The sequence below is a fragment of the Cuculus canorus genome, chromosome Z (assembly GCF_017976375.1).
Source record: "Cuculus canorus isolate bCucCan1 chromosome Z, bCucCan1.pri, whole genome shotgun sequence".
Taxonomy (NCBI): domain Eukaryota; kingdom Metazoa; phylum Chordata; class Aves; order Cuculiformes; family Cuculidae; genus Cuculus; species Cuculus canorus.
In genome coordinates, this window is record NC_071441.1 from 4,736,593 (window position 1) to 4,752,687 (window position 16,095).

The 16,095-nt window shown below is 41.1% G+C and overlaps 1 protein-coding gene across 1 annotated transcript in view; it reads right to left on the reverse strand.

The window, feature by feature from the left end:
• The window catches only part of PLCXD3 (phosphatidylinositol specific phospholipase C X domain containing 3), an 82,676-nt gene that overhangs the window by 9,021 nt on the left and 57,560 nt on the right, over positions 1–16,095 (reverse strand). The gene's annotated exons all lie outside the window — the stretch shown is intronic.

Here is a 16,095-nt window from a genome sequence, read left to right on the forward strand (position 1 = left end):
TGTGGCAGCCACCTACATGACTGTGCTCATAGAAACCCAGCACGTAATATGCTCTTTGTAGATACTTGTGTTCTTGTTGTGTTGATAAGAAATTATTTTGTGCATGAGAATATGCAAGACTCTCGGCTTACAAGCCCTGACAGCATCACTGCCTTTGTGTTAGGCAGGTCCTGGTTCTCCAATGGAAGATGTTGATGTCCGTGCTTAAGGGTCTCACTGAAGCTCTGGCATCAATGGTTCAGATCCCAACCCTGCAAGGGCTCATGACAGTTCCAGCATGTGAGTATGGGCCATGCTTGTACATACTCAAGATAAGTAAATTCTGCTGCTGCCAAAATAACTGCAGTTGTTTAGTCCTACTAGAACTAACCACAACCACAGATTCATTGTCCTAGTGTAACAAGGTTTCCTAATGAAACTGCATGCAGAGCAGGCTCTATCTCTCTTGAGTCTTCTTGAGAAGACCTCAGGTCTTCTAATGCTCCTGTGCTTCAGCTGCTACCGCTGTAAATGACATAGTGAAAACTGGGTGAGTTGATAAGGAGTCTCACTGGCCTCAGAGATGTGTTCTGAGATTTCATCACCACGAGTAAATGTTCTGAAGGGCAAACAAGATGAAAAGTCCTGCATTAACATGCTACAAATGAAAAGCCAGGCAGCTGGAAAAGCTGACAGATACAGAATATTGTCAGCCCTTAAACTCACTGAAGTTGGCTCTGTCCCACAGCTGTGCAGTCCAGACCTTACTGCCACAGTCCCAGCTTTTGGAAGGAATCACTTTTCTATATAACGCTGAACCACATACACAGAAGGGTGCTGCTTGCCTTAGCCTGAAGCCAGGGAGGAGAAAAGGTGTGCTTGTCAGCAAAACTTGTGCAGCAATAAAGACAGGAGTCTCCTCTCACCTAGGGTACTATTTTCAGCCTGCTGCAGCTCTATCAACCTGGGTAAGGGCCAGATCCAATATTGCCAGGCCAGTGTAGCACTGCCTTATACACCAGCATCTGAAGTCGACTCCTTTACCGTGTCCCCAGCAGGAAAGGAGGGCTAGCAGCATAGGAAGGGAAGGGGAAGGGGAAGGGGAAGGGGAAGGGGAAGGGGAAGGGGAAGGGGAAGGGGAAGGGGAAGGAAGGGGAAGGGGAAGGGGAAGGAAGGGTAAGCCACAGATGGGGGGTTGGGGTGCGTGGTGAGCAGCGATAAGGAAGGAGGGGAACAGCACGTTACCTGGGTTTAGCTACAGATTAGGACCAGTAAATTTGGTGAAAAAAAATCTGAAGGAAGAAAGGAAGGAAATCCTGAAGGAATACATAGACTACATCACTTATTTGCACTGACTGAGAACTAGGAGGTACTAGACTGCTGACACTGACTTCCAGGAAGGTGAGAGAGCCCGGGGTTGTGACCCATTGTGGTGTGGAAGGACCTCAAGCTAAGGGCTGTAGTCCAGCCCACAACCACTGCCCCATGAGATCCACCCCACCACCCACGCTGCCCAGCAGCCTCCCAGAGGGGCTCTTGGACCCACCAAAAAGTCTGCACGAAAAGAGGGACAGCAGAGGAGATCTAGGCACCTACTTACACTGGACAAGGCAGTGTCATGCAGAGATATCTAATGTGGCTATATTTCTTCTGAGACCAAAGCTTTTATGTCTAGATGGCACTGCACTAGGTCAGTCAGAGGTATTAATAATTTGGGCATGGTTTAGGTATCAGGATGGCCTACATCATGCATGCAAACATGCCTTACCATCACCATTTCCAGCCATTTTTTTGTTGTGTACTTTGTGTACTTCCTCATGTACCACCACCATAGTTATTTTCATTTATAATCCAGTAAAATCTAGGCTCAGCTTTGACAGTTATTTTATTACCTCTATTTTCCCTGTTCTGTTTACCTGCCCCTATAAACAGAAAAGTGTGCAGTTTAAGTTTTTCACTTCTTTCAGGAACCATTTTCTGATGCATTAGACAACTCATCTGTGAAACACTGCCCTAAATTACAAAACATGCATAGCCCTTTCAAAGCTATTGAATATTAAAGACCTCTTTTTCATTTTTTAATCTACCAGAGATCTCAAGTGGACTCCAATGGTACTCAATTTTGTTTAAAAAATAATAACCAAACTTTCAAGTAGATTCAGTTCAAGCAGTGAAACTGCAAGTCCCATTACGAGCCTCTAACTAATTGCATTAAAATTTGCTTTTAGGCTATTTTAGTTCAGAAAAAGGAGTGGGATTTTTTTCGAATGCCTGAGTCATCAAAGCCTGAAAACGTGACAGAAGACAAACGACAGCATCGCTCTAAGACAGGACCTCCTGTAGTGGAACAGCCTTTCCTCATTGCAGAGCTTTCAAGGGAGAAGAAGAAGAAAAGCAACTTCGTAAACACCAAACAAAAGGGTTGTTCACTGTTAAATCAGGGTTTTATCACTAAAGGCAGAGAACAGGTTTTCTACTGGACTGCAGGGAGTGAGTACAATCTAATCCTGAATAAGAAACTGTTCTTGTTTATGGAGTGGGATGCTGACTAGCATTAGGCACCCATTACCAGTTACACCAGTGAGAACTTGCTCAGGGCAAAGTGACATATGCCATTTCTTCCCTCTCCAGCAAGGCACACACCCTACTTCCCTGCAGCCTTTTGCAACTAGATATTATTGTTTGAGAAAAACAGCACTCCTCTACAGGAGGATGTACTCATATAAGCCTAAATTCTTTAACTCTCCCTCCAACTCCACCCAATGTTACCCACATTTACAAAAACATTGATTAATTCTGGAGCCATAATTCAGCACACAGTGACTCTGGCTTTTCAAGGATGCTGAGAATTCCAGTTAATGCTAAGAATTCCAGTTCCAGTGAGAGCAGTAGATGTCTCAAGTATCACTGAATCATAAAAATCACAACTGGGAAGAACCTTGAAAGTCATTCAAGTTCATCTACCCCATTCCGGGCAGGATCAACTATACAAACCAATCCTGGCAAATGTTCCATTTAATCAGCTCTTACAAGCCTCCAGTATCACATCACATCACATCACATCCTTCCCCTGTATTCAGAGCATAGCTACGTAAATATCCTTATACATCCTCATTAGCTTCAACCGGAGTACCCAGAAATAAATGCCACCAAAAATAATGGCATTAAGGTGTGTTACTCAGGAGTGTTCACCGTGTACTCATCCTGTTTCCACTAAAGATTTACTGTTCATCAGTAAATAAGCTTCGCTGCACAACATGAACCTTAGGTTCCACTCCACACTACATCATTCTACCATAACCCTCTTCTGTGGGAAAACTAGCTTAAGAGGTCCTCTCCAACCATTTGTTTTCTGCCCCTGGTCAAAAGTTACCATTCTATCAGTTGTGCTAAAAGACCTGTATGGGAAAAAAAATAGCACATGGAAATGATCTGGATTAACAGAAACAAATCAACACTTTTTTCCTCTCGCTCTGTCCCAAATGGCTATATTTGAATTACACCAGGACCTCACAAATCGTTCAATTTGCACAACTAACAAACAAATTAGTAACTGAGTGTAGAGATTTATATGAGCTCATCATAGATGGGTTGGGAAGGAACCCCTTAGATTTGGTTCCTTACCCGTGAGATCCACATTAGGCAGCAGCAGTGTGGCCATAAAATTTGCACTACCAAGGCCAAACAGACTAGAATCAGAAAACACAGGTGAAATTTTATTATTAATAGTCTCAAAGGCACTCAGGTGGGAATTCCTTTCGCTGGATCCTGAGCGGACATTACACTGCCCATGAGCTGTCATGTTGCAAGAACTACCTACATTAACATCCAACAGTCCTGCATTTACTCTTCTGAAATGCTTATCTATAATTCAGTCATCTACAATTGCTTTGAACAGTTTGGAAATGCATCTAATCAGGTGACACAGACTGCTGTGTTGGGGTCATATTTTAATGTTAATTGATCACAGCACTGTACTCTGCAGAGTCACCAAGGGCCAGTTGTCTGCTCTCCTATTGAGCTGTTGTTGGCTTTTTGGGTTTCATTTTCAAGAGAAAGCAGAAACAAGCTCAAAAGGGCCTTTCCTGCCACCCTTCGTGTGGGGAATGGGGGAATGCAGACAGGTTGGAAAGGACTCAGGACTCAGTGGTCCCTGTATTATACAGGGTGTCACTAATAAGGCAATTCTAGTATTTTGGCTACTGTCCTGGTCAACATAGCAGGGTGCTGAAGTGGGAAATGCCACAGCTAAAAGCCTGATCAGAGAGGCATTTAGCTTTTACATCATGACTGAAGAACACCTTATAACACATGTAGTTATGCTAGTATGGACAAACACATGATAGTCCGTGGATTAATAGGAAGACTACTGCCTGCCTATGAGGATGCCTGTGAACAAAGTCTGGCTTTTTTTTCAGTGATCCAGCAGACTACGTTAGACAAGTTTATCAATTGCTCTTTTAACCAGTTATCTCTTTGGAGATCATATGGGGAAGAAGCTTCTCTGATTTTTATAACAGTTGAGCAAATCCTAAGCTATGAAAACAGAGTGGATAGAGAGATCCAGGTGCTGCTGAGATATCATTCCCTTCAAGCTTTTGTGGCCCAAACAGAGATAAGCCTGAACACCGATTTACACAGATGACATGATTGACACAGTGAATTCTGGTTCCAGTTCCAGACAGAAATCTGATCCTTCATGAAATGTCAAGACATTCACAGAAATGACAGTAAGTTTGGACTATGGAAATAGGTACAGGAACTTATTCCACTGCTGGTGAAACAAAGAAAACATCTGCTTTACCTAAGAAAACATCTGTCACCAGTTGAGGGAATAGCTACAAGTTTTTCCCTCTTCTGATTCTTCAAAAATAGAGTTATGATTTATTCATACACTCATTATACTTGAATCACTGTAGACCATTTGCGGACAAGCTTCTCTCCACCATACTCGACCAAGGGCTTTGTTTTCTCCAAAGATTGCCACCATGTGTTACCTGGGACTTTTCAAAGAGCTGTCCTACTGAGGAACTTGGTAGGAGTCTTAAGGTATGGAGCTGCTACACCTCAGTTCACAGTTCCTGCTCAGGCCCTCATTATGGAATTTACATTTTTGAGCATGTAAAATCTGAATGATATAAGAATTAAGAGGGAGATTAAAAGTTAATTAATTAAAAAAAAAAAACCCAAACAAAAAACCAAACAAATCTTGTACATGGAGAAAATACTCTGAAACTTAATGCGGAGAAGAATGAAATAGGGTTTACCAGACTGAATAAGAAGAGGTGATTTTTACCGTGTTTAGCCATTCCCAGGAGCTAAAAGAATTAGCAGAGTGATTCCAAAAAAACACCCCACTTTCTATTAATTGGAAAAGTTAGTAAAAAGGTATGTATCACTGTCAGGGAAAGCAGAGCAACTAGGTGGAAGGTAGGTTTCTTAAATAAACTTCTGGCTGCCAGCATTATTACTCTACTGTATAACCTGTAACGGGATGTCACACATCATTGCAGTTTCCACTAAATAAATTCCAATAAATTTATTCCAATAAATCTAAAATACTTAATTGAATAGGTAAAATATGGAGTTTTTTTCAGCCTAATAGCATAGCCTGCAAAATTAACGTTTTCTTCCTGCAGATGCCTTGAAATTAAATCTCACTTATATTTGAATCCTTTGCTATTGAATACAGAGGAAAGCAATTTCCATTGTCTTTCAGATAAACAGCTCTAAGTTGTTCTAATTTTTTTGTTACATCAAGCAGAGATATGAAGTTAGAGACTGCAGTAGCAGAGAACAGACAACCAGTACATACGAAACTGCGTGTAGCTGTTCGCAATAGTGCCTTCCTCAGTACATTCCACAGTACATTACTCGGACAGACATTTTGTACAATAATTCACATCGACTGCAATGTTGAAAGATGCAAGGAAAATAACAATATTAAAATTAGAGAAAGTTGCGGGAAAGAGATGGATCTTGCAGCTAAAAAAAAAAAGTCTGCAAAAAATTCTGCAACAAAAGCAGAATTTAACACTTCCTGATTCTTCAAAGAAGGCAGAAATCAGCTTCATCAGCAAGTAGATTACAATGAAGTAACAGAGCCAAGAAAGTTTAAATGGAAAAATATGACAAAAATAATTGCCTTTGAAAAAAGGCACAGGGAAACAGTGATTTTTCATCACTGCTTCTACATGGACAGCAAGAAGAATCAGAGAATATACACAGAGATTCAGGCTAGCTCATCCAAGTACTAAAAATTAGGCATAATTACAGCTCTGATCTGAATGATGTTGTGCTTAAAACAAATCAGGAAATGAGATTCTAGGGGACAAAATCATATAGGAAAATACAGTTTTTCAATTAAGTAACACTTCCTTTAAAAAAAATACTTAACACAGCTAATTAAACATTTTGTTTTATATTTCTGTCATTTAAAATGTGGATAATTTTAAATAGAGTGTCACTTTAAAATGAAGTAGTTTTGAAACTGCTGAAACACTTCAGTATTTCTAAAATCATAGAATCACAGAATCACTAGGTTCGAAAAGACCTCTTGGATCACTGAGTCCAACCATTCCTATCTGCCACTAAACCACGTCCCTGAGCAACTCCTCCACCCGTCTTTCAAATACCTGCAGGGATGGTGATTCCACCATCTCTCTGGGCAGCCTCTGCCGGGGCCCAATGACCCCTTCCGTGAAAAATTTTTTCCTGATATCCAGCCTGAACCTCCCCTGGCACATCTTGAGGCCATTCCCCCTTGTCCTGTCCCCTGTCCCTTGGGAAAAGAGCCCAGCTCCCTCCTCTCCACAACCTCCTTTCAGGCAGTTGTAGAGAGCAAGAAGGTCTCCCCTCAGCCTCCTCTTCTCCAGGCTAAACAACCCCCGCTCTCTCAGCCGCTCCTCGTCAGACTTGTTCTCCAGCCCCTCACCAGCTTCGTTGCTCTTCTCTGGACACACTCCAGAGCCTCAACATTCTTCTTGTGGTGAGGGGTCCAGAACTGAACACAGTGTTCGAGGTGTGGTCTCACCAGTGCCGAGTACAGAGGGAGAATAACCTCCCTGGACCTGCTGGCCACGCTGTTTCTGATCCAAGCCAAGATTCCATTGGCCTTCTTGGCCCCCTGGGCACACTGCTGGCTCATGTTCACTCACTGTCAACCAACCCCCCCAGGTCCTTCTCCTCCATGCAGCTCTCCAGCCACTCTTCCCCCAGTCTGTAGCACTGCATAGGGTTGTTGTGCAGGACCCGGCATTTGGCCTTGTTGAACCTCATGCCTCATGTCACATTAGACAATATTAATTATTTTCCTACATATTTTCATCAAATACAATTAGTCATCAAGTTTGACCTGAGTTCACAAACAGCATCAATAGTGCTCACAAATCCGTCTTCCCAGCAAATTTCTGTTTAGTGTCAAAATTCCTCCTTGCTGTACTCTCTTTACCCAAACAACCACCTCTTCTGCTTCCTGCTGTCATCTCTGATTACATTAGCAACTGTCATCTTGTGTGGACTGAACTCCCTCCACCTCTTTCCCCACCAAGCCTTCATGTGCAAAGCTAGTTCTATGACTTCCCTTGCAAGGTGTCTCAAATAGATACAGCGCACTGAGGTTCCTTGTTACACTGCTGTCGCTGCCGACCAGCAAGGTGCCCATACTGCAGGCTTCGGGGGTATAGGGTCATCACACAAGCATTAGCTCCCTCACAATAACTGCTTCGTCTCACCAGAGATGGAAACTAAGCTGCTTATAATTTTCTGGCTTCTAGCTCTGGTCTCACACAGCTAAACCAGCTTTGTTAATCAGCTGGATCCCAGAGGCAATATCATCCCAAACAGCATCCTGGGCATTGCTGTGAATCATTTACAAGGAGCAGCCTTTCCTGAGCTAGTCGTCATTCCTTCCACTTGCTTGTCTCAGCCCAGCATCACCAAGCCCAATGCCTTCATATAATTAATAAACCTTATACTATACCAATTATAATTATGCCAGATACAGTATCTAGGATATATTATGGAACACTGTGAGATGTGTTTGCTCTGGCTACAGCTGAGGGTGACAAGTTCACCATGTTTCCTGCCAAGGTGGTTCCATCTTGGGAAGATCTGTACCCCCGTAAACAGACTTCTCGGTCTCCGCAATAACCAGTGGGGCTACGAACGAATACAGCAGGAGTACCTGCTTCCCCACCACTGGGTGGTGGCTCCTCACATTCCTCGAGACCAGGCTGCTACGGGGGCTAGTCCAAGCAACCTAGCAGGGAGAGGAATCATCATGTAGTCCTGTTGTTCCATCTCCAGTGACAAAACAAGTGGCACAGACAAGCTCGTGCATAGTTGCCTTTGAAAAGGTGGGTTAGCAGCTGTGACATTCTGTAAAAGGCAGCCTTGGAGCAATCTGCTAATGATCTCTATTGCTCTTTAGAAAGCTCATAGACCTCACCTTAAAAGCAGTCAGTTTTCTCACTCCCACTTTTCCAGCTGCAAGACTGTTGGAAAATGCCGCTGCTTTGATGGCAGGGAGCCCTTCTCTCACTTCCAGCCTAAATTTATTTAGCGTGTAACTCTTCCTCTTGTGAGAACACTGGCCTTTAGCCTAAACTGTTCTTTTCTCTCCCTGGTATTTATTTGCCTGTGATATTTATAGACAGTAATCACACAGCCTCTCAGGCTTTGTTGTGCTAGGATAAACAAGACAAGCTCTCTCAATGTCTTCAGCTATTCATTCCCTGCTTATCCTAGTTAGTAGTCCCTCTCTGCATCTGTTGCAATTCTAATCTACTCTCTAGAACACGGATGATCAGAACTGCACAGGATATGCAAAAAGATACCCTACCCACAGTTTGGGGCATAATACCATCAATTTTCTGCGCATGCAGGAAATGTCTTGGTGCATATCAAGAGGATGCTCTTTTACCCAGATGCTTTTCACTTTAGCCAGCCACAGATGACACTCCAGCATTTGCCTTGCCTGGGTCCCCCAGCTGATGAGACCTCATCTTACCAGAGCATGCCATGACCTTGCATTTTGTACTGCTGAATTCCAGGTGTTTTCTAAATACTGTAGGCACCCAGCTCTTGTTGTGTATTATCCCTCTGTTTTCCTCCTTTATGACAATAGCCTCTCTGTGTTACCAGCAAACCCCATCAGCAGTCTCCTACAGGTGAATTCGAGGTTGTTCATGGAAATACTAAAGAAGACCAGGCTCTCTGAGGAATGCTGCCACTACCTTCTTTTCAGTCTGGTACTTCCGACCTGTGCCAACTCCACTTCTGATTCCCAAATCCCATTTTGGTTGAAAATAAACTACTTAACACTCTATTAGCTGCATGACTGAAATCTCAAAATTTCCCATTTTTCCTGTAAAATTTCCATGGAATTAGTTACAAAAACAAATAAAGATCAATTGATGCCATTCACCTTTGGCAAAACCTCATCAACATTCATCCATCTTTCCACTAACCTCTGTATTGTTAATTATCACATCTTTCTAGTTAAGCTCTTCAGTCTTGCCTTCCTCTGAAGGTCAGAGCATTATGTTTGCTGCTCTCCACTCTAAACCACGGGTTTCACAGGCCTGCTTATACGTGTGTGATGCTCATGCTAGTCCTTTAGTAATTCTGATGCAGCGATTACATAGAAATTCACTTCTTACAGCTTTTACAAGACATCTTTCCCAGTGATATCAGAAATTGCAAAGAGGCTCCAAGAGGAATCTTGACAGTTCAGACACTGGATGAAAAACTAACTTCCAAGCTCCACACTGAATACAGCAGAACTTGCCATGAAGATAAGTGGGATTAATACAGTTATTTTAATCAACTCACAAGAGCCTATTATTAAGGTAACAGTGGTACAGTTTACTTAGGAATTCCATGGGAGGAATAAAATCTGCTTGTTTTACTCTGGTAGAAATTTCTGCTGACTTTTGACCATCTTTTGTAACACTAATTACTGGCAGATTTTGTAATCGAATGTTAATAGTCATCTTTTCTTTTAATTCAACATTATATTCAACAGTCTTGAAATGTCCAGATGGTACTATCAATGGCAACATAACATGACAGCAAAATTCAGATCAGTCATAAAGCTGAGTTAGACTCTTCCACATTGTATAATCCTGAATAACTAACTTCAGACTACATCTACCATCATTCTGCCTGCCTTGACTTCAAACCATTTTAAATTTTAAAGAGAACAATCAGGCCATTTCACTTTTGACTAAAACAATGAGGCTGAACTTTCTTAGAGAAAAATTAGAATCGGGTTCTGACTTATTTTTCCTACAGAAAAACAGAAGTCCTGGAGATGCACCACAGCACTACTTAGAATCTCTCTGAGGAACTCTGTCCTTCTACAGCCCATCGCCCAAGATGTGATTTCACTCTTGATTTACCACATACCAGTGCTTCCTGACAAAACTGAGAGCACCATAGCACTGCCTGAAGGATAAAATTACACAGGATTCAACACTCCACCACGAAACAAATGATAGTAAGGTTTCTCCTTTGTGCTACAGCTCAGAAAACAAAAATTTTGTGTGTGAAAGCTCCTGTATCTCACCATGACTTCTGCTCCACTCTAACAACTCTGACTCCTTCATAGCCTTAATACTATTTCATGATATAATACATTCTGGATGACAGTTGCTTAGTTACAAAGACTCTCAGATCAACAGCTACAATATTAAAGACTTGCCGAAGGTCAAATTCCACTGTATGATCATCCAGTGCCTTAAAGACATGTCTTCTATTATTTTTCTTAGTGTCTGCAATAAATACCAAAATGTACTACAACAGTCTGTGCTCTGTTGAAACAACTGTATAGACTGGGATAATATATGCAATGCTATCATAATTATAGACAAAATGTTATTGTAATCTCTGACTACATTAAGTTTTTATCTTAGCACCCATGCCTACCTACACTGCTCCCCACAAAAAAAGAAAAAAAAATCCTGGAAGAAAATAGATTTATGGAACATTTGCCTAGGAGGAAAGTTGTAGATAAAAGATCAGTAAAATGAGGTTAAACATTTCCAGGCTATAAGAACAAAAAAATAGAAATAAGGTTTATATGGTATCAAGGCAGCATCTTTCACAGTGACAGTGGCTTCCTAAGAAAGAATGTAATTTAATCACACAGACATTACTGAATTCCTAGGGATTAAATATTAGCATCTCTGTTTTAATAGCATTAAAACTTGGGTATTTATACAGCCCATGCAAGTTCTTCATCAGAGAGAAGGTGGTACATCACCAAGACCTTTGGCCTGGCTGCCTTCCCTAGTTACATGTCCTTTCCCCACCCTTGTGTTCCAGCTGTTTCTTTTGTACAAATGTGGCACTAGGGTGCCAGGATCCCTTACTGCTTCCTTTGCATGCTCTGCCTCAACACAACTCTGGCTGTAGCCTGGAAGGCCAACTGCTCATTCAGTCCACAAAGCCCACTAGTTTCTAAATAAAAGGAAGTAATAAAGCTGATTGCAGGCTTGGTGCACTTACCGACAATGGATCCCGTGGGATTTCTGCAGCTAAGGCTTCCTTATCCTACTGTCCAAGCAGAGACAGCTATTGCAGAAGTTGGGGATATGGAGGTAACTTCCCTGGAGCAAATGTGGCTGCATTCTCTCTAGATTACAACTGAAAGCCCTGTAAGGCCTGGAGGACGCTGAGAATTGCTCAGATCCATCAGGAATGATACAGCATGTGCCACGACGTTTTAAGAGGTGACAGGATTTTTTGCCAATTTCTGTCCACATCCTTTCACTCCAAGACCAGAAAGCAGCTACACAAGACTGAAAGTTCAAAATTCCAAACACACAGTGACTGCTTGTTAGTTAGTCTAGAACTGCCCAGTTCTCTAAGAATTGACAAGGGCACACCTATAGATCTACTTACTCATACAGGCAATGGTTTGAAGCAAGTACTAATACAACATAGAAACACGGATGTTGTCAACCCTGCTGAGTTTGCATTTGCTTGACTTTGTATGAAATGGCTTTGTATTACAGAAAGTCATTATCAGCTTGAAAGCTGCCTTGTGAATAAATCTGGAAAGGCTTGTTTGTGTAAATTTCTGTGCTCATTTTGTACCATACAACTGAAGAGGTGAAGAATCAATCCATAAAGAGACCGTTCCCTTCGCAATCAAGTAAAAGCAGCTTGGCAGATCTAGGCCCAGCATCAATAACCACGTCTCCCCCAGGGTCAGCACTTCTTAGCATCTATTAGCTGTAGAGGTTCCTAGTGATCTAAGTAATGTCAGAAAGAGCGAAGAAAACCCAACTGACTTAATGAGCCATTTGCAATTTCACTACAGCAGCTGTGCAGATTGAAGCATAAACTATTTGAGACAAGTAGATGATGGTGACAGGTTGCAGCAGCGGGGCTGGAAGAATTAATATTTCCTTTTCACTATGAATAACACTTGCTGCTTCCTGTATACTACTGGTCAGATTATGCTCAGAGTGTGACGATGAGATCACATAAAATATCTTCTCAAGTAGTCATATAGCATATACGATAACCGCAAGCAGGGGTTTTGGCATATAACATAAAAGTTACAAGCAGGCCAAACAGTGGGAAAGATTGTGAGACAACACCCTCCACCCGCATCTCCCCCCAAGAAAACACCAAGCAAATTACCCCAAAAGCCAAGCCCCCAATAATGCTGGTGGTCACAGAGGTAGCAATCACCATGGCAACTTCCTTTCTGGACTAAATCCCCCAGGCTTCTAATGGGTATGTAGATAAATACTTTTCCCTTGCAAAATTATTAAAAAATCCTGTGCTGTTTTACCTTGTGGCACTTTAATACCGTTCCAGGTTCATGACCAAAGCCATGAGACACAACCACCCAGTACTTCCCAAGGGAACACTATACTAAAACCCATGCGCAGACAGATGCTCTGATGATAAAATGCCATTACAACGCCTGCCAGCAAAATCAGCCGGAACATACAAAACCCATTTGGGAATTTATTGTGCAGGCCTGCTGACCTGGCAAATAGATGCTTCAAATGAAACCAAGGCGTCCCTGAGCTGCTCTGTGTGCAAACATGGAGAGTGCCCCTTGTGTGGGAAAACTAGAAAAGTAATTAAGGGTAGTTTGAAGAAGAACAGAAAGACTAATGATTTGGCTGGATTGCTCAGAGTACTTTTGAATTCTCTAGTAACATTCTAGAATGATAGTTAGTGCATTTGAGGGTCAAAGAAAATAAAAATAAAGTAATAAAAAAGACAGCTGTCTCCAAAGTCAAACATAGTGTGTGCAGAGGGCCACGTGTGCTTGTATCATACGCATTAGTGAGGGACTGAGTCTACATTTGCCTCTCAACAGCTGAAAACCTCACACACCATCTGTGCTTCTTTGTGGTCACTGAGTGACCTAAACTCAAACCAGCTCATTGGAGCCTGCTGCTGTCCTGCAGCCCATAATGGAGACAGACATCAAGCAGGAAAGGTGCCTAGAAAGTTAGCAACAGTTGCCGCTGTTGCCATTTCTGATGGGGTTTTTCTTTTTCACATAAAACTGTGTAAGAGTGGCATCAGTCAGTACGAGTTGTGGATCAAAATCATCACCAAATCCTACTTTTCCAGCAACACAGTAAAACTCAAAAATTCAGCAGTCTGACATGTAGCTTGGAAAAAGAGTGCACTCTCAGTAACTGACACAAAAATGGCACTTCTTGCAACTTCAGGGATTATTTTTCATATAATATCTACCTATTCACTAGCTAAATCCAACCCTGCTTAGCTTATGACTGCACCCAGAAATGGCTATTCTCCAGACAGCTTCTGTGGCCTACTTACCATCCCTTTTGTTAACAGTGTGGCTGCTTTGCCTCTACTTCAAAGGTTCATTCTCATGTGTAGGATTTTTTAGTTCTTTTTACTTGCTTTGGTTGCCAAGGGTGAAGTGTTAGCCTGGTGGGCAAGGTTTTAGTTACATGTGAGCTACATGGACCATTATTCTTACAGATTAATTTTGAAATCAAGTGACAATCACCTGGCTCTGTTTATTTTCTATTTCTCAAAAGCTATAAAAGTACCACAGGATTGTTTTTCTATCCTCAGAAGGAGATCTATTCTGCTGCTGTGATATTATTCAATCTCAGAGAAAACAAAGAGAACATCATGTTCATCTCCAGTGTCAGAGATAAAATTAGTAATTTCACTGCAAATCAGAAACAAAAATTTTATTATTATGAAGAACAGCTCTATACTCATCAAAACATTGTTTCACAACCATCTTTGAGCTGTACTAAAGGCAGCAGCAACAACGTGAGGTTAATTCAATAAGCAAAGGGAATGTAATTCATTTGGTATGTACTGTTTGCTAATCAAAGAATATTTCTTGGCATCTAAATTGTGTGTGACAGAATATTAAGCCTGAAAACATATTGCTATCCCTCAAAGTTTTTCATCAAATCTAAGAAACATGACATGCACATGTGCAAGTGTTTCTCCCCAATCAAGTAATGGAAGATGAATGCCGTGCTACAAAGTTTTGTAATGTGAGCCACGGTTCTAAGGAAGAGCTTACAAGAAATGGCTTTTCCTTCTTGTATTTTTGCAGAATAGAATGCTTCATGACTTTACAATTTCTCCTTCTTTCAAATGATTGTCCCACAAAGCACTACCTGTGATAACAGCAGCAAAGCCTGTGAGCAAGCATTATCACTAAAAAACAACCCTGGTATACATCTTCTACTGTATTCAGTCTTAGAGGCATGAAACTGTTCTGGTTTTGTTATGTTGCTTTATTTTCACGATTAAGGCAATATGTAAACGAAAATGGCCATGGTATAGGTGAAGAAAAAGAGAGACAATTACAGATTTTATTAAAAAACGCCAAAGAACATTACTTAAAAGTATGATATTGTTCAGGGGGGAAAAAAACCCACACCAGACTTAGAAAAATTCAACATTATTCCACATTTGCATTCAGATTTTTCAAAATTCGATGTGAGAAAAAAAACTCAATATACAAGCTCAGTTTCTATGTCAATTAATAAACATTCCAAGTCTGTGTCTTCATGTAGCATATTTTTGTAACAAAGATACAAATAAAAATTAAAAATGAGATGCTACACTTCAAAGACTAAATATAAGCTTTGGAAATAATTTTAAAGGTCTCTTTCTTTTGCAGTGCTTAGAACAGTCACACAAAGAACACAAAAGTATTCATGCCGCAGATGTGATTACAGACTTGTGGCTCATGTGAAAAATCTCAGTTGCAATTTGGAGAAACAACATTTCAGGTATTCCAGCCCAACTACTTACAGACACTTCAAGCTACCTATAATCTCAAAATTTACTGTAAAGAAAGGCATACTGAGAGTTCAAAGGCTCTAGTAGCTCAGAGCTCAGCCATATCCTGAATCAAACAGAAGTTTTTATTTTTCCAAACAGCTACAAGGAAGCCCATTAGGAGTCAGAAAAGATTAAAAAAAATTTAAAAAAAAAAAATAATAATTTTTTTTTAAATAAAAAATGAAAAAAATAAATTTTTAAAGGGCTATTCTATTGATGCAGCAAGTTTTAAGAAGACTCTGGTAGTTTCTTGATTGTGCTACTTCATGTTATAAAGAACACTCAGAAAAATGTTTACAAGGGAAAACAAAGCCCTGAACAAGGTGAATGTTTAACAGTAAAATTCATCAACAAAGTAGCACTTCAGTACAGAGAAGAACTCTTCAGATTCATCAGAAAGGGAGATCCCCAGTCCAATGGAGCCCATAAACCCACACGTGGAGGATATCCAACCCAAATCATTCTGTGATTCCATGACATACAAACAGCTGCAAATGCAGTCACACAAGCACTTCTGTATAATATTCCATTGCTTATAAAATCTTCTGTGTCAGTGTTTTACCGTCGCAGGTAGAGTTTTTCCCTGTTTTTTCAAGTTTACAGTTCCTTGGGAAAGCTGCCATAAAAATGGCTCAACCTTTCTCAAAAATCAAGGCATGTTTTCTTTGCAGACAGGCACTATGTCATTCATCTCATAGAAGGGGACAGTGCTCCCAACAAATCTTCCTGGCACAGGCACATCCATGCAGAGAGCAAAACATTAGCAGGGCATTGATCACCATTATAAATTTT